Source organism: Balaenoptera musculus, chromosome 20 (assembly GCF_009873245.2).
Source record: "Balaenoptera musculus isolate JJ_BM4_2016_0621 chromosome 20, mBalMus1.pri.v3, whole genome shotgun sequence".
NCBI lineage: Eukaryota > Metazoa > Chordata > Mammalia > Artiodactyla > Balaenopteridae > Balaenoptera > Balaenoptera musculus.
This window is the reverse complement of record NC_045804.1, coordinates 44,779,432-44,801,505: the sequence shown is the minus strand read 5'-3', so window position 1 is coordinate 44,801,505 and position 22,074 is coordinate 44,779,432. Positions and strand designations below refer to the sequence as shown.

General features: G+C 38.0%; 1 protein-coding gene across 4 annotated transcripts in view; it reads left to right on the top strand.

Annotated features, from left to right (window-relative positions):
* Positions 1-22,074, top strand: part of SSH2 (slingshot protein phosphatase 2) — a 245,388-nt gene that overhangs the window by 41,121 nt on the left and 182,193 nt on the right. The window lies entirely within an intron of this gene.

The following is a 22,074-nucleotide window of genomic DNA, read 5'->3' as shown; positions in this document are numbered from 1 at the left end:
TAGGAAAGGCCTCCCTGAAGAAGTCATACTTAGTGAGGAGGGGCCCGCCATAAGAAAATAAGGAAAAGAGTAGTGTAAGCAAAGAGAATAGCATGTTCAAAGGCCCTGAGGTGGAGAGAGTTTGGCATATTTGAGAATTCGAAGGAAGGCCAGTGTTTCTAGATCAACGTGCCATGAGACAGAATAAAAAAAACTAGAGAAGTAGTCAGGGGCCCTCCTTCTGTGCTCCATATCACCATGTTAAGAGAGCACTATCTCTAGTTGTTCCTATACCCACCTAACCTTATGTAAATATTATTAAACTTTTTTGCTGGGGGAGGGAGCTTTGGCTTTTCTTTTTTTAATGTAGGCTCTAGGCATAGGAATACACACTGATTTTTATTGTTGCTATTGTATTGTTTCTTGGATGGGAGCCAAGTCTTCATGCTAATGTTGTACTGTGCCGTTATGTCCAGTGGGTACTGATAGTCACCAATTCCTTTTGTGAGATGCTAAAACAAACGTAAATCTCTAAACTCTCAGTTTTCTAGAATCAGAGCCGGAATTAGTGTAAAACAAACATGTACATAATTCAAAAGAAATTGTTTTATCCTTCTATCACTTTGAAAACCAGAAAGCAAGCATGTCTAATGGACCACTGCTTTTCATCACTGTTTTTCTGTTTTTAAAAAATGAATCAGACTTATTAAAAGATTTGGCTGAAATAAGAGTCTCCCTATGTTTTACTAAGGTATTCATTTCAATGTGCTATAATTTAACTATTTACCTGTTGTTGGATATTTGAGTTGCAATGTGTATAATTCTATGGGGAATATTTTGTGCATAAATCTTTTAAAAAAATTTTTTATTGGAGTATAGTTGATTTACAATGTTGTGTTACTTTCTGCTTTATAGCGAAGTGAATCAGTTATACATGTACGTATATCCACTCTTTTTTAGATTCTTTTCCCATATATGTCATTACAGAGTATTGAGTAGAGTTTCCTGTGCTATACAGTATAGGTCCTTATTACTTATCTATTTTATATATAGTAGTGTGTATATGTCAATCCCAATCTCCCAATTTATCCCTCCCCCGCTTCCCCCCAGTAACCATAAGATTGTTTTCTACATCTGTGACTTTATTTGTTTTTAAAATTTTTTATTTTTTATTTTTTTACGTAAATCTTTATATACATCTCAGATTATTTCTTTAAGATAAATTCTGGAATTTCCTCAGTCGAAGATAATGAACATCTTCAAGATTTTTCTGATACAATATCAGATTACTTTTCATAAAAATTTTACTATTTTATACTCACAGCCATTGGCATGTGAGATTTCCTCTTTCTCTTTTCCTTAATAGCTTTGGAAACATTTATAGTCTCTTATCTTTGCCAGTCTGAAGGATGAAAATTGTATCTTGTTTTATTTTGCATTTTTGATTAACTAATGAAGTAGGACATGTTTATGTTCTGATTTTTTTAAAAAAATCAAATGCATCAGAAAGCACTTATGTAGATAGGATAATATACGTTTATTCCACATGGGTATAAAAAGGATTTGCTTACAAATGGCTGCAAGAGAGTATATTTTCAAATCTTATTATCTTCAGAGACTAGATGTAAACTTTCAAGCTCTAGCCAGTGTTCAATAGGATATTAACATTGTGAATCCAGTGTCCCAGAACATAAATTTGACAGTTCTCTGAAAACACTGGAACACAGATGGAAAATTCAACAGCCCTTCTTCATTGACTTGCTTATGATCTACCAGTGAGCAAAATGCAGCAAGACTGCCAGCTGCTCTGCATCTGCAAACATTTGTGCAGAACTAATTTTAATAGCAGATGATGGAAATTAAAAAAAAAAATGCAGCCTCCCCTCTGAGAAAGTCAGACCTATCCCGTGACTTCTCAGATGCCCCATAACCTTGTTAGCCAGAGTTTCATTCCTAAAATTCCATATATTACTTCCCTTCCTTCTCATGTGAGAAATTTTAGAAATGCTTAAGGGAATCTCACAACTTCAGAAAGTCTTGATACTCCTTTAGTTGCCACTCTATGATGTTGTCATATTTAGAAAACTCTGTGTACAATTAGAGTTCACCCATGAAAGATTCTATTTTGACCTTTGAAGATACCCAGACTTCACTTGTCTTATATCCATTGTAAGAAAGCCTGCTTCTTCATATTGTATTGAGGTAAAAATTACAGGTGATGAAAAGAAACTTTAAAACTATTTTTTTAATCAAATGGATGATGAAGGAGTGGTAATTCCAGTAGGAATTTGACGAATCAGTGTCTGAATGATGCCACGTACAGGTTTTGGGTTTATTGTATCAGTATTTCAGGTCTCCAGAAGAACTCACACAGGCCCAGATGGGTGCCTCTGTGACACTTGTCAGTATCTTCATTCAAATGTCAGAGTTTAGTCAAATCTGTTTTTTTTTTTCTTGGACTTGCTTACTGCTGAAAGACTAAGTAAATTCTTTCATTATTATTATTTGATTTTTAAGTTTACTTTTTAATTTAATTTTTTAAACTAGATAATGTATTCACAAGATTCAGAATTCAAGAAGTTATGAAATGGTATATAGTGAAGAGTCTTCCTACTTCTGTCCCCCAGCCATTCACTCCTCTTCTTAACATACAACTAGTGTTATTAATTTTCTGTGTCTCTAGAAGTACTCTATATAGACAAGCAAGTGTGTGTGTGTGCACGTGTGCCTTTCCCCTTTTTTATACTAATGGTACCATACCATCTACAATATTCTGTACCTTGCTTTTTTTCACTTAGTCTAGCTTAGAAATACTCCATATTAGTAAATAAAAAGCTCCCTTGTTTTTATTATTTCTAGATAGGATTCCATTGCATAGATGTACTTTAATTTCCAGTCTCCAGGCTTTTGTTTTTATAATAAATGCTGCAATGAATAACATTAGAAAAATGTCATTTCACATAATTATAATAAATTTCTAGAAATCATGTTGCTGGGCCAAAGGGAAGGTATAGTTTTATTTTCAACAGGTATAAAGCTAGAATGTGACCCAAGGGTTCAACCTTAAAAACCAAACCTGGAAAGAAACAGAGGTCATAGTTAACTGACCAGAGATTCTGATCTGTATCACTAAATGAGATAGCTTTGAAATATTTTTCTTTATGTAAGTAAAAAAGGCAATGAAAATACTAAATGATTACTTTCAGTAATGATTACTTTTCAGTGGTGGCCAAAAACTCTAATTCAGCACTTTAAATTACTTCCTTATTACCACAGATAGTTCAAGGCAATTACATAATTCTAAGAAAGTTCACTTATTCAACTTGCTACCATCCTAAATACTGCTTTGCAGTTTAAAAAAAATTAATGATCGACATTTTAAATAGCATCATGGTTTTAAACTCATTCACAATACACTAGGTATAAACATTTATTGAGTTCCTAGTCTTTGAAGACATTGTCCTTGCCCTCAATATAGTAATATAAACTATATTAGTAGTTTATAATCTGGGCAAAAATTCAGAAAGGATTCTTTTCATTCTTTAATGTTACGTATCATGATCTGTACTTTATCTATTTCTTTATTTTCCCGTCAATAAATGGGACACATGGCTGGCATCTTTTCATGTGCTTATTTGCAGTCTGTATCTTTTCTTGGCGAAGGGTCTGTTCAAATATTTTGCCTATTTTTTATTAAGATATTTGTCTTTATATATTGTGTTTACAAGCACTTTGTCAGACATATTTCACATATATTTCTCCCCAGTCTGTAGATTACTTTTTGTTTTCTTAAGTGTGTCTTTCAAAGAGCATAAGGTTTTACAAACTTTTTCTTTTACGGTTAGTGCTTTTTGTGTAGTTAAGAAATCTTTGCCTAACCCAGTGCTGCAAAGATTTTCTCCTATATGTTCTTGTAGAAGTTACACCTATGTTTTGGTAACCATGTATAGTTGTCACAACTTGCTTTCCCAGTTGAGGAAATTAGGCTCAGAGAAGTTAAAACAATTTGCCCAAGGTCATTTAGTCATTAGTTGTCATTATGTCTAATTCTAAATTCTGTGTTTTTCTCGCTCTACAAGTTTGTGCATATTATGTGAGAATATGTATATAGGAAGATCATAAACCATGCTGGTCTGATATATCCTAAGGGTAATCATTTAGTTTGTCAGTTCCCAAGACCTTGCCTTCTCTCATTTCCTGCTGGGATCTACCATTTGTTTAGCACATCAATCAGAGGGCAAGCAAGGGAGAAATTGTTAAATTTACTAATCAAATGTTATTTTCTTAGTGTCTCATAAAAGATATTGTCTAACTACTTAGATTCAGTCCAAATTTTGATTTATGGACCACAGTATTAATAATGTAAGAATGCATATTGCATAGTCAGCCAACAAATATTTATTGAGTGCTTATTATAAATGCCAGGCATTATGTGTAGCTGCTGGGTATATAGAATGAATGAATTAGGTACACTTGATCTTTTTCCTCATGAAACTTATAGTCTAGAGCAGCAGTCCCCCATCTTTTTGGCACCAGGGACGAGTTTCGTGGAAGACAGTTTTTCCACGGATGGGGTGTGGGGGGCTGGTTCAGGTGGTAATGGGGAGCAGCAGATAAAGCTTCTCTTGCTCGCCCCGCGGCTCACCTCCTGCTGTGCGGCGGGTTCCTAACAGGCCGAGGACGCTACCACAGCCTGGGGGTTGGGGACCCCTGGAAAGGAGTAGCTTTCAAATTCTTATGACTGAGATTCACAGTAATAAATACATTTTACATTATGACCTGGTATGCTTGTGTAGGTGTTCTTGTATACATATCTAAAACAAGTTTCATGAAACAGTTCTTCCTTTTCCTTCATGCAGTGTACTCTGATATTTTCTATTCTAGTTAGTTTAAAAAAAAAAAAGTATGTTGCTACAAACCACTAAATTGATTTCATAAGCTGCTCATGGGTCTCTCAGCCTGCAGTTTGAAAAGAAATGAATAGAAGCTGGTTTATTACTGTGTTTTGGGAAGACTTACAGACTGTGGTTTGTTGCCAAGGGGCTTGCTGGGAGAACATGAATATAGTGTTTGCTTCTTGAGATTCCCAGCTGCCCTTTGGTCAAGTGGGACAGTAAGTATAACTATACTTTCCCCCTAAACACACCAAAACTTACAAAATTTCAAAGCAAGTGCTTACTTCCTTTGTAAGATTCTGAAGTGCTGGAAATGACAATGCTTCTCTACTTGTTCACAAAATTATGAGACCCATTATAGATTTAGGAATAAGTGGGAAATAACTAGCTAAGGAAATTTGTCACTCAAACTCTAATGCTAAAACATACACAGAAACCTGAAAAGCTATTTCAGTAAGAAAATTAAAAAGTTTCTTTCTTCATTGATTGTTTGGAATTGAGGAAACTGGGTATCCTGAGTGGTATTACTTGGCTGGATGTAAATTATGAACAGTCCTCAGAGAAGGGAGTTTTATAGACCCTAACCACAAGTGACCTTTTTATCAAAATATAAAACTGTTTCTTATCTTTTAAGCAGACAATTCAGAACTTCAGAACATGAGAGGGGTCTATCTATTTATCTCAGTTTGCAGTTATTTGAGGATTAGAGAAGAAAGGATGTTGCTTCAGAAATTTGAAATTAGAGACTTTTAATCAGAGGAAGTTTTATTCTGTGACATTTTTTAGTCTGATTTCTACTCAAAATGGACCTAAAAGTTGAGTTTTTGGTAGTGGAGATTTTTGTTTTTTAACTCCCAATGGGAGTGTAACACAATAGCAGGGTGCTTTTTTACTTTGAATCTTTCTAACCACCTTCCTTTGACAAATCCACATGAGCTAATTAACATTGATTTGAGGACTTACAGAAAATATGGTCCAGATTTAAAGTTTCTGGAGGGTGTAAGTTTCCATTGCATTTCCTGATGGGCTGGTCCCCTTTCTAATGGAATTATTTTATTGTGGCAAAGGGGTGATAGTAAATTATTGTATTTTAAACAATAATTTTCTAAGACGCACGTGGTTTAAATACCAACCAAGAATACCAGTGTTCTCATACAAATATTTGTTCTCCATCTAGACAGTGGGAATAGTGAGAATAACAAAATGGGCTTAGGACAGTTCCCAAGTCTAAGGCTTCTTAGGTTTTTGTTTGTTTTGTTTTGTTTCTCCAGTTAGAAGAAACTAGTGTATTTAGAAAGAAATTCCTTGGTTATGAGAAACAGGGACCATCATCTTTAGAGGATATGTTAACATGAGAACTAAGATTTTTCTCTACGTGGAATGAACATTTTCCTTCAGAGAAGTTATCCTCCTGGGAGGGGATTTTCTGCTGGAATATCCCTATTTCTGACAATCCTGACCAGGCTCAGACAACTCTGGCTGTCAGAACCTGACTGATGTCTGTGAGACATGGCACTCTTCACTTTGCTTTGCTCAGGGTCCCTGCATGGGTCTGGAGTTCTTCCTTGTGCTGACTGATGTCCCATACAAGAAGTCCATGCATAAGCTCCAGTTTTTCTCTAGGATCAGGATAGTGGCTATCATAAATTCCTGTGCTTTAGTATCTATCCCTGCTGCTCATGTAAAGAGCTCTGGTTTCAGCTGGCCCTGGGCTCTGTGCAGAGATTGACATGGACTTTGATTTCTACACAGGATCTTCCTGCACTTTGCCTCTGTTCTTGAGAAAAAGCCACTCTCAAAAACAAGTCATCCTTTTCTGCAAGTTTCTTTTCAGAGGAACTTCCTTCTGTGGCAGTAATCAGCGGGTCTTGTTCACAAGGGTCTCTAACGCCCTGGCCTAGGCAGGGTAACTCTTCCCTTGTGAGTTCTCCAATCCTGCATTCGTCCTTGATATTCTCCTCCTTTGAGTCTCTAGTCTAGTATCCTTGCTTCTGTCAGTTGGTGCAAAATCCTTGTCCTGGCTCTTCCCTTTGGCCTGAAGCTTAGGGACCCAAGGTGTTTCCCTTTGGCCTCCATAAGGACACACAGCACCTGGAAAGCTGCCATGGCCCCATTGGAAATACTCTGGAGATGGGACTCTGAGACCTTAGAAGCCAACCCAACTGAATTAAGGAGCACTGCAAGGGGACAGCCCTGTGACTGGTACTGGAGCCCTACCTCAAATTTGAGCTTTGACTCGCCAGCAATCTCCTCTTTAAAGCATGGTTGGCTTGGATTTGGGGCAACCAGCATTCTTGGTTGTAGGAGACACTGCTTTGTTGCTGGAGCCCATAGATCACTTCAGCTTTTGGGAGTTTCTCACAATGGCTCTTATGATGTCTTCCAATTGTGGTTTAGGAGATAAGACCCCCTTGGTACTGACCATCGCCCTGGAATCTCTGGCCCTTGAAGCAATTTCTGAATTGATCTCTAAAATCCTTTTCCTAAAGTGGAAACTAAACTTAGAGAAGTGCCCTCTTTTATGGGTTCTTCTCTCCAGGTTCTCTTGCTCCTCTCTCTCTGGGGCATTGCTGTTTTATGTCTGGAATCTCTTGAGACACTTCCACTCTCATCTCTTTGCTCGTTTCCTTACGTTGCTCAACTTGTAGTCAGCTCTGCGCTATTAGCCCTCCACAAAGTCCAAAGTCCCACTTTTCCAGATTACTTTTTATGATGCAGAATGAGAGAGGCTGAAAAGTCCGTCTTTTTTTCTCCTCACTGAGGGGAGTGGGGAGGATTTCACAGGCCCATGACCAGTATTTGATAGGGATCCTTCTCGGAATTCTTTGGTGGAAACTGAATTTTATGTGATCACTTTGTCTCTGACCTGCGTGAGTTTTCCCCAAGGAGCTTGGCAATCTCACTATGGTGTCAGCCTCTGAAATATAGGTGACTAAGGAGAAAAAGACTAGGACTGATTTTGTAATTGGGCTTCTCTCACCTTTAAATAGCTTTATGAATTCAAGGATCTTGAGGGGTAGGCCCTACCTCTGCCATACCCAAAGCTGAATGTGATTTTTTTTAGCGCATGTTGAGCGTTTGGATCAGGAAAGGAGAGCTCTGGAATGATATTCAAGTGAGGTTCCCCTTGGATAGTTTGAACTGTTGGTGTAACTATTTCTCCAGAGAGAATTTCTTTGAAAGGTTATAACCTGAGGTTTACAACCTTTCAGCTCCTTCTGGGCAGCTTCTCTCATCATAGTCCAGTTTATCAACTGAAATGCAAAAATGACCTTTCTGCCATGTGAAGAGATCTTGTGGTCAGAATTTATATAGGAAATTAATTACAAATACAAAACCATCACTCACTTTACTCCCAGTTCAGCCTGTTAGTTTTTAATTTTAGGTATCTCTAGCCTTCCTTGCTGATCAGCCTAGATTCCTCCTCCAGGACTAGAGCTAAATCTTTTAGTTCTCTTATTTATTGCAGAAGGAATCAAGCTCTTTACTTACTGGAAAATAGGCCTAATCCTCGGTTCTCAGTAAAAAACTGTTCTTTTCACAATCGTCTGAAACCTGACTTGGTAATGTCTCATGATTCTATCTCAGTAACAGCAATCTTTCTTTCCTGGCACACATCCCCAGACAATTGTCCAAGGGAGGCTTTTCTCTCCTTTCTTACTCAGTGTCTTCTTCAGATTCCTCTTGTTTCCTGAATTCTCCTACTTTCTCTAAAATAGCCTTCTCTTTGCTCTTCAAACCTGTGTTCCCCAAAGGAATAAAGAGCTTCACCTCTCTGCACACTCTACAGAAGCATGCAGTGGTCATATTACACGGCATACACATTAGCATCTCTAAAACCTAATTCACTTTCATAGCCCAGGTTCCAAATCAAGCTACACAAAAAAGTTTTAAAGGTGTTTGTGTTTGTGTGTGTGTGGGAGGGGGGAGTTGGGGGTGATTAATGGTTGTGTTTAAACCACAGATAGCTCTCATACATTGGTCTGAGGCGGGAAATAAAGAATTAGAATTCTAAGGCGTTAAAGGCCATAAGACAATATGTAGAATGATTTACAAATAAATGGGGTCAACAAGAATTGTATGCTTTCAGCAGATGTATAGTTAAGCTTTCTGTACCTCCTTGTTTTGCTAGCTTGCTCTCAGCTCATGAAGTTGACAGAATTGTTTTTTTTTTTTTTTAACTCTACACAGAACAGGAGGGAAGTAAGCAGCTAACTAGTTAATAGCAGAAGCCTAACCGAAAATGGAAAATAATAGAATATTTGGTTTGCCTAAATTGAGACAAACCCGTCTCTCTGTAGATTACATATCAATTTTGAGCCACTTAATTATCAACTAGAGACATAAATCCAAAAGTTTTCTGTTTTCTTTTGTATCTTGAGATTCCAGATCTTGAAGTTCTGAGTTGCAGCAGCTATTTTTAAAAATTAATTAATTTATTTATTTATTTATTTTTGGCTGTGTTGGGTCTTTGTTGCTGTGCATGGGCTTTCTCTAGTTGTGGCGAGCAGGGGCTACTCTGCATTGCAGTGCGCAGGCTTCTCATTGCGGGGGCTTCTCTTGTGGAGCATGGGCTCTAGGCGCACAGGCTTCAGTAGTTGTGGCATGTGGGCTCAGTAGTTATGGTTCGCGGGCTCTAGAGCTCAGGCTCAGTAGTTGTGGCTCACGGGCTTAGTCGCTCTGGGGCATGTGCGATCTTCCTGGACCAGGGCTCGAACCCGTGTCCCCTGCATTGGCAGGCGGATTCTTAACCACTGTGCCACCAGGGAAGTCCATGCAGCAGCTATTTTACTCTCATTCTTTCTGTGGGCTTTCAGCGAAGGTTGAGCATCTACCACCAGCTTCTTTGCTTTTCTCTGTGTTTATGGACTTATTACTCGTTTATTAATTTGTTCTTACTTCTGTGGATGATTACTTTTCAGAATCCATCATGGTACCTAGCTTAGTTACCTTATATACGCATTCATTAAATACAGGTGGTGCCCCTTTATGTAAGTTGAATAACCTGTGCATATGAATAACTGCTTTTATATCTCACTGGCCACTTTTCATTACTCACTACTTTCCTTTTGTTGGTTTTGCTATCAGGAGTTAGTTTTGGAGTGATACGATTCCATCATTCTGGTTCTAAAGCAGTGATATATGTGCTATGTACAGATGCAAATACTTTAGTCCAGTGGCTCTCAAACTTTAACTTATAGTTAATATATTTAATGTACATCAGAATCACTTGGAGGGCTTGTTAAAAATACATTTCTAGGCCCTAACCCCAGATTTCCTAATTTGATAGATCTAGAATGGAGCCTAAGAATTTGCATTTCTAACCAGTTCATAAGTGAGGCCGCGGCTGGTGGTCTGGGCACCGTACTTTGAGAATCACTGCTTCTTCCAAAATAGGAATTTTTCTCCTATTTCAGAAACATGCCCTTGTAGGACAGATGGTTATATCAGAAAAAGAGAAGAGAAAAGAAACCAAACCTCATGGAGATCATGGGATTTGGTGGGCTTTTTAAAAAATATTTTCAGATTATCTCTGTGTGAGGGTGTGAATTTGCTGGTACAAGTAACGTGGCATTTGTTTAGGATCTGAAATACTACCACAAGTGAATATTCAAAGAATTAAAAGCAAAACCTCTAAATCTATAAAATATCCATACGTCAAATCATTATGTTGTATACCTTAAACTAATACAATGTTATATGTCAGTTATATCTCAATAAAACCGCAGGGAGATAAAACTATGATCCGTACAACGATTAGAGACAGTTCTAGGCAGTATTCTCATTAGCCTGAGTTGAATTGTGTGCTCTAGGCCAGGGATTGACAAACTTTTTCTGTTAAAAGCCTGACAGGGGCTTCCCTGGTGGCACAGTGGTTGAGAGTCTGCCTGCCAATGCAGGGGACACGGGTTCGAGCCCTGGTCTGGGAAGATCCCACATGCCGCGGAGCAACTGGGCCCGTGAGCCACAACTACTGAGCCTGCGCGTCTGGAGCCTGTGTTCTGCAACAAGAGAGGCCGCGATAGTGAGAGGCCTGCGCACTGCGATGAAGAGTGGCCCCCGCTTGCCGCAACTAGAGAAAGGCCTCGCACAGAAACGAAGACCCAACACAGCCATAAATAAATAAATAAAAAATAAAAAATAAAAAAAAGCCTGACAGTAAATATTTTAGGCTCTGCCAGCCTTAAATGGTCTGTGTTGCATATTCTTCTTTGCCTTTTCTTTAGAAAACAAAACAAAACAACCATTTAAAAGTGTGAAAACCATTCTTAGCTTGCTGGCCGTATGAAAGCAGGCTGTTGATGGCTAACCCCTGCCAAGGCCAGTGAGGCTGAAGTCATCATTTTGAAGCTTCCTGAAATTCTGGGATTTGAGCGGTGCTTTGAAGGATGGCTAAAATTTAGATTGAGAGATTATATTCCTTCTGAAAGGAGAAGTGAGTAGAGGAACAAGCCTGTGATGCTTACCATAAAAGAGCTGTGAATTACATACAGAGTGTAGAGAGCAGCAGTACCTTTGCAGATGCAATGGACTAACTGCAAGCCAGAGTCAGGGAGTCCTGTGGCATGAATACCTGGACAGTCTCAGCCACTGACAAGCCAAGCTGCTAAGTAGCTCTGAGAAATTGAAGATGCTCTTTTGGCTTAAAGCCTCCATGTTGACTTGGAGCCCAGGGGAGGCAGTGTCTCATGTAACAATTGGCTCTTCAATAGGAGCTGTTGCTACTATGACTAATTAATGGACAAACATCATGTGTTTAGCGTAGTGAAGACTCTTGGTCTCTTAACCAAAACTATACACAAAGATTATAACTCATCTTAATTTGTGTTATTGTTATTGGCAACAAGGAAGAATTGTAACAACTAATGCTGTCACTTACTCATTCATTGAGCATATACTGAATGCTTACTCTGTGCCAGACTCTAGAGATACAACTTGAGAAGCTCACCATCTAGAGAGAGAAACAATATATATAGAAATAATTACGGCAGTGTGAGGTAAGCATTAGAAAATATATGTGCAGGGAACTATGGATGCTTAGAAGAAGGAATCACCAATTCGTTCTGATTTAATCTGTCAAGTTGACCCAGTCTAATTATTACTGGCCATAGATTATATCCTTAATACTAACCAGTTATCTTGCAGATCTGTACCATTGATTATAAAGAGGCCTGTGTAAAATACTGTGGTTGGATCAAATCCAATTCATCATCTGGAAAAAGCTATTTCAAACATCCTGCTGTTGCTACTAAGTTTTTAGGATCCTCTTTAAGTGTAAAATATATAGCTCTAGCGTTGCTTGGTCCCTTAATTTTGTGCTTCCCACTGTACTGGTGTGAATATTGGGTTCTAAAACACAATTGTTTTCCCCAGTAAAACTTGCAGAAAAGAAGATTCTGTGGTAGGCAGAAGAATAATGGCTCCCCCAATAGAGTCCTCATCTGTGAACCTGTGAAGTTATTATGTTACATGGTAAAGGGGAAATTAAGGTTGGATGGAATTCAGGTTGTTAATCAGATGACTTTAAAATAGGCAGATTATCCTGGATTATCTGAGTAGGGGACAGTGTCATTATAAGGATCTTTAAAAGTCAAAGACGGAGGCAGAGAAGAGGTCGGACTGATAAGAGAACGACTCAACCCACTTTTGCTAATTTTAAAGATGGAGGAAGGGGGTCACAAGCCAAGAAATTCAGGTGGCCTCTAGATGCTGGAAGAGGCAAGGAAATGGATTCTCTCTGTATTAGTTTGCTAGGGCTGCCATAACAAGTACTGTAGACTGGTGGCCTAAACAACAGAAATTTATTTTCTCACAGTTCTGGAGGCTGGAAGTCAGAGATCAAGGTGTTGGCAGGGTTGATTTTTTTCTGAGACCTCTCTCCTTAGCTTGTAGATGTCTGTCTTCTCCCTATGTCTTCACATGATCTTTCCTCTGTGTGTATCTGTGTCCTGATCTTCTCTTATAAGGATACCAGTCGTACTGGATGAAGTCCCACCCTAATAACTTCATTTTAATTTAATTACCTCATCTCCAGATGTAGTCACATTATGAGATACTAGGGATTAGGACTTAAACATATAAATTTGGGGTTTGGGGGGGACCACAGTTCAACCCATAATACTCCACTAGAGCCTCCAGAAGGAACATGGGTCTGCCACCACTTTGATTTTAGGACTCCTGACCTCCAGAACTGTAAGATAATAAATTTATGTTGTTTAAGCCATCAAGTTTGTGATAATTCGATATAGCAAATGAGAAAACAAATACAAGTAACCTGAATCTACCAATAGGAGACTGATGAACTGTATTGTGGAAAATGTATACAATGGGATATCATGCAGTGATCAAAAATCATGAAGTAAATGTCCATCGATGGATGAGTGGATAAACAAAATGCAGTATATACATACAGTGGAATATTATTCAGCCTTAAAAGGGAAGGAAGGACTTCCCTGGTGGCTCGGTGGTTAAGAATCCGCCTGCCAGTGCAGGGGACATGGGTTTGATCCCTGGTCCGGAAAGATCCCACATGCCTCAGAGCAACTAAGCCCGTGCGCCACAACTACTGAGCCTGCACTTTAGAGCCCACGAGCCACGACTGCTGAAGCCCATGTGCCCTAGAGCCCACACACCACAACTACTGAGCCCACGCACTGCAACTACAGAAGCCCATGTGCCTAGAGCCTGTGCTCTGCAACAAGAGAAGCCACCACAGTGAGAAGCCTGTGCACCACAACAAAGAGTAGCCCCTGCTTGCCGCAACTAGAGAAAGCCTGCACACAGCAACAAAGACCCAACATAGCCATAAATAAATAAATAAATAAATGGGAAGGAAATTCTGATACATGCTACAACGTGTATGACCATTGAGGACATTATGCTAAGTGAAATAAGCCGGTCACAAAAAGACAAATATTATATGATTCTACTTATATGAGGCATCTAGAGTTATCAAACTCATAGAAACAAAGTAGAATAATGGTTACCAGGGGCTAATGAAGGAGAAATGAAGAATTTTGTTGTTGTTGTTAATTTTTTTTAAATTTAATTTTATTTATTTTTTTAACTTAATTTTATTTTTTTATACAGCAGGTTCTTATTAGTCATCCATTTTATACACACCAGTGTATACATGTCAATCCCAGTCTCCCAACTCATCCCACCACCACCACCCGCCCCCGCCACTTTCCCCCTTGGTGTCCATACGTTTGTTCTCTACATCTGTGTCTCAATTTCTGCCCTGCAAACCGGTTCATCTGTACCGTTTTTCTAGGTTCCACATATATGCATTAATATGCGATATTTGTTTTTCTCTTTCTGACTTACTTCACTCTGTATGACAGTCTCTAGATTCATCCATGTCTCTACAAATGACCCAGTTTCGTTCCTTTTTATGGCTGGATAATATTCCGTTGTATATATGTACCACATCTTCTTTATCCATTTGTCTGTCAATGGGCATTTAGGTTGCTTCCATGACCTGGCTGTTGTAAATAGTGCTGCAATGAACATTGGGGTGCATGTGTCTTTTTGAATTATGGTTTTCTCAGGGTATATGCCCAGTAGTGGGATTGCTGGGTCATATGGTAATTCTATTTTTAGTTTTTTAAGGAACCTCCATGCTGTTCTCCATAGTGGCTGTATCAATTTACATTCCCACCAACAGTGCAAGAGGGTTCCCTTTTCTCCACACCCTCTCCAGCATTTGTTGTTTGTAGATTTTCTGATGATGCCCATTCTAACTGGTGTGAGGTGATACCTCATTGTAGTTTTGATTTGCATTTCTCTAATAATTAGTGATGTTGAGCAGCTTTTCATGTGCTTCTCGGCCATCTGTATGTCCTCTTTGGAGAAATGTCTATTTAGTCTTCTGCCCATTTTTTAATTGGGTTGTTTGTGTTTTTAATATTGAGCTGCATGAACTGTTTATATATTTTGGAGATTAATCCTTTGTCCGTTGATGCGTTTGCAAATATTTTCTCCCATTCTGAGGGTTGTCTTTTTATCTTGTTTGTAGTTTCCTTTGCTTTGCAAAAGCTTTGAAGTTTCATTAGGTCCCATTTGTTTATTTTTGTTTTCATTTCCGTTACTCTAGGAGGTGCATCAAAAAAGATCTTGCTGTGATTTATGTCAAAGAGTGTTCTTCCTATGTTTTCCTCTAAGACTTTTATAGTGTCCGGTGTTACATTTAGGTCTCTAATCCATTTTGAGTTTATTTTTGTGTATAGTGTTAGTGAGTGTTCTAATTTCATTCTTTTACATGTAGCTGTCCAGTTTTCCCAGCACCACTTATTGAAGAGAAGACTGTCTTTTCTCCATTGTATATCCTTGCCTCTTTTGTCATAGATTAGTTGACCATAGGTGCGTGGGTTTATCTCTGGGCTTTCTATCCTGTTCCATTGATCTATGTTTCTGTTTTTGTGCCAGTACCATATTGTCTTGATTACTGTAGCTTTGTAGTATAGTCTGAAGTCAAGGCGTCTGATTCCTCCAGCTCTGTTTTTTTCCCTCAAGACTGCTTTGGCTATTCGGGGTCTTTTGTGTCTCCATACAAATTTTACGATTTTTTGTTCTAGTTCTGTAAAAAATGCCATTGGTAATTTGATAGGGATTGCATTGAATCTGTAGATTGCTTTGGGTAGTAGAGTCATTTTCACAATATTGATTCTTCCAATCCAAGAACATGGTATATCTCTCCATCTGTTGGTATCATCTTTAATTTCTTTCAACAGTGTCTTATAGTTTTCTGCATATAGGTCTTTTGTCTCCCTAGGTAGGTTTATTCCTAGGTATTTTATTCTTTTTGTTGTAATGGTAAATGGAAGTGTTTCCTTAATTTCTCTTTCAGATTTTTCATCATTAGTGTATAGGAATGCAAGAGATTTCTGTGCATTAATTTTGTATCCTGCAACTTTACCAAATTCATTGATTAGCTCTAGTAGTTTTCTGGTGGCATCTTTAGGATTCTCTATGTATAGTATCATGTCATCTGCAAACAGTGACAGTTTTACTTCTTCTAAGGAAATGAAGAATTTTTTTTTAATGGGTGTAGTGTTTTAGTTTTGCAAGATGAAAAAGTTCCAGAGATTGGTTGAACAACAACGTGAATATGCTTAACACTAATGAACTCTACACTTGAAAATGTTTGATGGTAAATTTTATGTTATTTTACCACAATTTTAAAAATTTTAAACAAAGATTCGTTAAAAAGGCAGCAACAGAAAAATAGGTGCAGTGTGTTTCCATTGTATATTTTAGAGAAAGGATATATACACATGTAATGCTTGTATGTGTACAGTATATCTCTGAAAAGATATCCCAAGAAACTAGCATAGTGACTACTTCTGGGAATGGGGTTGTAGAGAACTAGGAGGTGTGGGGGACAGTGATGGGAGGAAAATAAATACTCTCTGACACCTTCTGAATCTTGTTTACCACGTACATATTGAAATAATGTTTTTTACTAAGTTCGCAGATACAGACAACAGGTTGGTAGTTGCCGGAGGCAGAGAGTGGGCAGAATGGGTGAGGGAGTCAAAAGGTGCAAACTTCTAAAATAGATAAGTCATGGGAATGTAATTTTTTAAAAAGAAAGAAAAGAAAGAATGGTTTTAAATGTGTAACTTGGGGTTAGGGACTGCAGAGAGAGTTTTCTCAGCTGGGTCATCCTTAGGCTATGAAATTGCTTTGTTCAATCCAGTTACACGTAAGTGTCAGGATAAATAAGACCTACTTCTTGTCTTGACCTTTAAAGGTTAAAAGCTCTTAGTCCCAAAGTGGTCATCAGGCTTTAGGGTACACATGTATTTTATTGTTTGATGTCCAAAGTATATTTTCAGAGTCTCTAGTTCTTTAAGAACAACTGCAGGGACTTCCCTGGTGGCGCAGTGGTTAAGAATCCGCCTGCCGATGCAGGGGACATGGGTTTGAGCCCTGGTCCGGGAAGATCCCACATGCTGCGGAGCAACTAAGCCGTGCCACAACTACTGAGCCTGCACTCTAGAGCCCATGAGCCACAACTACTGAGCCCACGTGCTGCAACTACTGAAACCTGTGCGCCTAGAGCCCATGCTCCGCAACAAGAGAAGGCACCGCAATGAGAAGCCCGTGCACCACAATGAAGAGTAGCCCCTGCTCTCCACAACTAGAGAAAGCCCTCGCGCAGCAACGAAGACCCAACGCAACCAAAAAAAAGAGAAAAGAAGGAACAACTGCGATCTCTTCACTTAATTAGAACCCCTAAAAGAGTTGGGGGGAGAAAAGATGCAGGAAAAAAGGAAAGATAGAAATGTAATAATAGTTAATGTTTTCTACTTCTTCAAATCACATAACCTGTAACAAAAATAGAATAAAAGAGACAACAGTAGGAATAGGTTTTGACTCTTTTGGGATTATTTTTTAAGACTTCTGCTTGCAGATTGTTAGGTAACTGCACAAGTTAGATTTTAACACTCTTCAAAACATCCTCCGTAGTACATGAGGCTTTACATCATAAATTCCATATAAAGATTGCAACATTTTATTACTATAATTGTTGCTCAGAAGTTGTTCTGGATTGAAACTTCTTGTTATATACGGATGTGTTTTCCTAACCAACAATCTTAGCCTCTGTTTTTCTCCAAATGATACTTGACCAAAGGGGCATATTTCCACAGAGCCATATTCTTATCTTTGTCGTTTTTGCATCTCCATAAAAACTAAAAAGTCTTTTTGGAACCTGTTAGTTATCTTTCCCTTTTTGTTTGGAGTTTTACTATAGCTGATCCAGGAACAAGTGAAGTGCTTAGTACACAGTAGGGATACAATAAATGGTAATGAATAACTCATTGTGAGCTCAATACTTTAGGGTTATGTAGGGAATACAAAATTGTCTAGATTTAGAAGTGAAACACTTATAATTTTCTATTATAGAAGCAAAATTTCCCTAGATGGCAAAATTTTCTTTGAAAGAGAATTTAGCCCAAATGTGTAAGTCTTTTACATTTAGGGAGGAGATTATTATTATAGTAATATTACTATTATAGTATTACCAACATGAGTAGCTAAGTTATGCTAAGTGTTTTTCTTAGATTATCTCTCATACAATTTTTCCAGTGACCCTATTAGATAGATGCTATTGTTGTGCCCATTTTTATGGATGAGGAAATTGAGCTCAGAGAGATTAAGTAATGTGTTCAACACCACATGACTAGTAAGTGGCAGAACCAGGATATGAACTCAATTTAGTTTAGTTAAGATTTGGGCTTGGTACTTCCAGTGCAAGAATATTAGTTTGACTTTATTGTCTTAAAAATTCCTACTAAAAATGGTCAAAGGGTTATTTAAAAAGGAAGGAAGGGGTTTCCCTGGTGGCGCAGTGGTTGAGAATCTGCCTGCTAATGCAGGGACCACGGGTTCGAGCCCTGGTCTGGGAAGATCCCACACGCCGTGGAGCAACTGGGCCCGTGAGCCACAACTACTGAGCCTGCGCGTCTGGAGCCTGTGCTCCGAAACAAGAGAGGCCGCGATAGTGAGAGGCCCGTGCACCGCGATGAAGAGTGGCCCCCGCTCGCCGCCACTAGAGAAAGCCCTCGCACAGAAAGGAAGACCCAACACAGCCAAAAATAAATAAATAAACAAATGTGGGGTTTAAAAATAAATAAATAAATAATAATAATAAAAAGGAAGGAAGGAGGGAGGGAAAAAAAAGGAAAGAAAGAAGGGAAAAGAATTGATATCTGCACTACAAACTAGGCATGATCACTGTCCTCATGTTAGAAGAAACACTGGAGGATTTTGTACAACATGAAATTCAGGCAAGACCAGGTTGAGGCAAGGGCCTACCAACCTGAGAAGTACTAGATATAAACTAAACTCACCTAGGGAGTGAGTTTAAGGAAACATCTTTTGTTCCTAGCTTACTAAAAATGTTTGAAACTAAAAATGACTGTTGGGACTTCCCTGGTGACGCAGTGGTTGGGAATCTACCTGCCAATGCAGGGGACACGGGTTCGAGCCCTGGTCTGGGAGGATCCCACATGCCGCGGAGCAACTAGGCCCGTGAGCCACAACTACTGAGCCTGTGCGTCTGGAGCCTGTGCTCCGCAATAAGAGAGGCCCGTGCAGCGCGATGAAGAGTGGCCCCCGCTTGCCGCAACTAGAGAAAGCCCTCGCACAGAAACGAAGACCCAACACAGCCAAAAATAAATAAATAAATAAATATTTAAAAAAAAAAAAATGACTGTTAATTTTATCAGTATCTTTTACTATCTATTAGATAATCATTTATTTTTTTCTTAATTACATGCTAAATTATATTAATAGAGTTTCTAAGCATTCATTCTCAGAATAAATCCTTTATAATGTCAACGAAAATAATCAATAAACAGTCTGTAATAGGAATAAAAAAGAGTTTTATGTGAACCAAACTGAGGACTATAGCCCAAGAGACAGCCTCTCAGATAACCCTGAAGAACTGCTCTGGAGGAGCATGGTTTTTAGCACAGTTTTATATCTTGTCAGAACAAAGAACATCAGACAAGTCAGAGATACATTTCTTCAAGGTTTAAAAAAAAAAACCAGATCAGCATGTACACAGCAAATCAATATGGCCTTGGCACCTGGGAAGGAACTTTTATCATCGAAGGAGTACCAGCATTGGCATCCCAGGAAGGGAGGCATTTAATCTTTATTTTTAACATGGACATTCCTTACTTCTGGTAAATGCACCTTTTTTTTAAGTGATTAAAGCAGATGTACAATGTATGTTTGATAGGCCACAAAAGGCTTATAAAATTAGCATAAAATTCAAGTTAAATCATGTACAAGCTAGAATGACTTCCCCATAACTCAGTATGTGAAAGTTCCTTCTATGAATAGTCATAAGCAAGACAGTTCAATCTGCAGAACCCAGAAACAACTCAGGAATTGGAATTACCAAGTACCTCAGAAAGCAGAGGAAAGAAATAGAAATATTGTCTTCCTTTAGGATTCTTAGGATTTAATTTAGAATTAAATACGTTGGTTGCAAGTAAATACTTGTTCCACGAACCAATTATTTTTAATGCTACCAGCACACTTAAATTGATACCTTGTATCTTAATGAATTGAATTTCAATTAATAAGTATGCAGTAAAGTCTTAAAATAACTTTAGGAATGCAAGTGTCATTATAGGACCTCTTTTTTTAATTGAAATATAGTTGATTTACAATATTATATTAGCTTCAGATGTACAGCATAGTGATTCAGTATTTTTATAGATTATACTCCCTTTAAAGTTATTACAAAATAATGGCTATAATTTCCCTATGTTGCACAGTATATCCTTGTTGCTTATCTACTTTATACATAGTAGTTTGTATCTCTTAATCCCATACCCCTATCTTGCTCCTCCTCCTTCCCTTCCTCCACTGGTATCTACTAGTTTGTTTTCTATATCTGTGAGTCTGTTTCTGTTTTGTTATATACATTTGTTTTATTTTTTAGACTCCACATATAAGTGATTACATACCATATTTGTCTTTCTCTGTCTGACTTATTTTACTAAGCATAATACACTCCATGTCTATCCATGTTGTTGCAAATGGCAGAATTTCATTCTTTTTTATGGCCGAGTAATATTCCATTTTATATAAAAGAACCTCTTTCTTGAAAGGTCATTTTGAAAGAGCTCATGTAAACATGCTGAAGTATATACAAGAATGAAAACTTAAAAATCTTAATTAGTATAATTTGGATTAATTAATGTGTACTTTTTTCAGTTTATGTACACCTTGACAGTGACAAGCCATTTTTGATATGCTTAATATTATCTACGTTATCATTTTGTTGTGATATGGGAATTTGGGAGAACTGAAAGCAGCTTTGATCTCTACCTTATTCCTTCAGGTATTTTGTTTGTTATTTATTAAGCCTTTAGCTTTTCTAATATTAGAAGTATTCACGTATTTTGCAGACTGATTTTTTTCTTTTTGAAAAGACAAAGGAGTGTAAATATTCTTATTTTTTCCTCCTCCAAAATGCAAGGGAGTAAGGAATAAAGAGACTTTGCATTTGCAGGACCTAAAAATGATTTTAAATATTTAGTTGTTTCTGTTTATTTTCTGAAAGAGGAAGAGGGAGGAGAAATGGAATATGAGACCTGGTTGTAAGGACAAAAACCAAAAGTAGGCAAAGGATCAGGGTAGGAAAAAAGTAAGAAGGAAGTTAACCACGAGAAGGCAGTTAGGAGAAGTAGGAACTCTGAACTTTACTTTGTTTATTTGCACTCTAAAACTCAGTCTCTGCAGGTATTCTGTGAGTTGAAACACAGTCTCAGTTTTGAAAATACAAAATATGAGTCAACCATGCTAACCATAAAGTAGTTGTATATGATTAAGTTTCAGCCACCGGTAGTGAGAAGTTTTTTGTTTAATAGCTTTATTGAGATGTAATTGATAAACAAAAACTTGACGTAGTTAATGTATACAGTTTGATGAGTTTGGACAAATGCGTACACCCATGAAACCATCATTAAAATCAAGGTAATAAACATATCTATTACCTCCAAAAGTTTCCTTGTGCCCCTTAGGGGTTTTGTTGTGGTTGTTTGTTTTGCGGTAAGAACATTTAACATGAGATCTACCCTCTTAACAAAAAATTTTAACGCACAGTATTGTTAACAGTAGGCCCCATGTTGTACAGCAGATCTCTAAAACGTAATCATTTGCATAACTGAAACTTTATACCCTTTAAACAACTCCCCTTTTCCTCCTTCCCCTCAAACCCCTGGCAACCACCATTCTACTCTGTGCTACTGTGAGTTGGATTATTTTAGATACCTCAAATAAGTGGAATAATGCATATTTGTCCTTCTGTGACTGGCATATTTCACTGATCATAATGTCCTCCAGGCTCATCCATGTTGTCACATATGGCAGGATTTCCTCCTTTTTTTAAGGCTGAATAATATCCCATTGTAAGTATATACCACATTTTCTTTACCCATCTGTCTGTCAATAGACATTTGGGTTGTTTCCATATCTTGGTTATTGTGAATAATGCTGCAGTGCACATGGGAGTGCAGATGTCTCTTCGAGATCCTGATTTCAATTCCTTTGGATTTATACCCAGAAGTGGGTTTGGTGGATCATATGGAAGTGTGAAGTTTTGATGGCATAAGTTTATATATCTCTATGTAGGAATAACTCAGTTTCCAGCAGCTGTTACCCAAACAGCAAA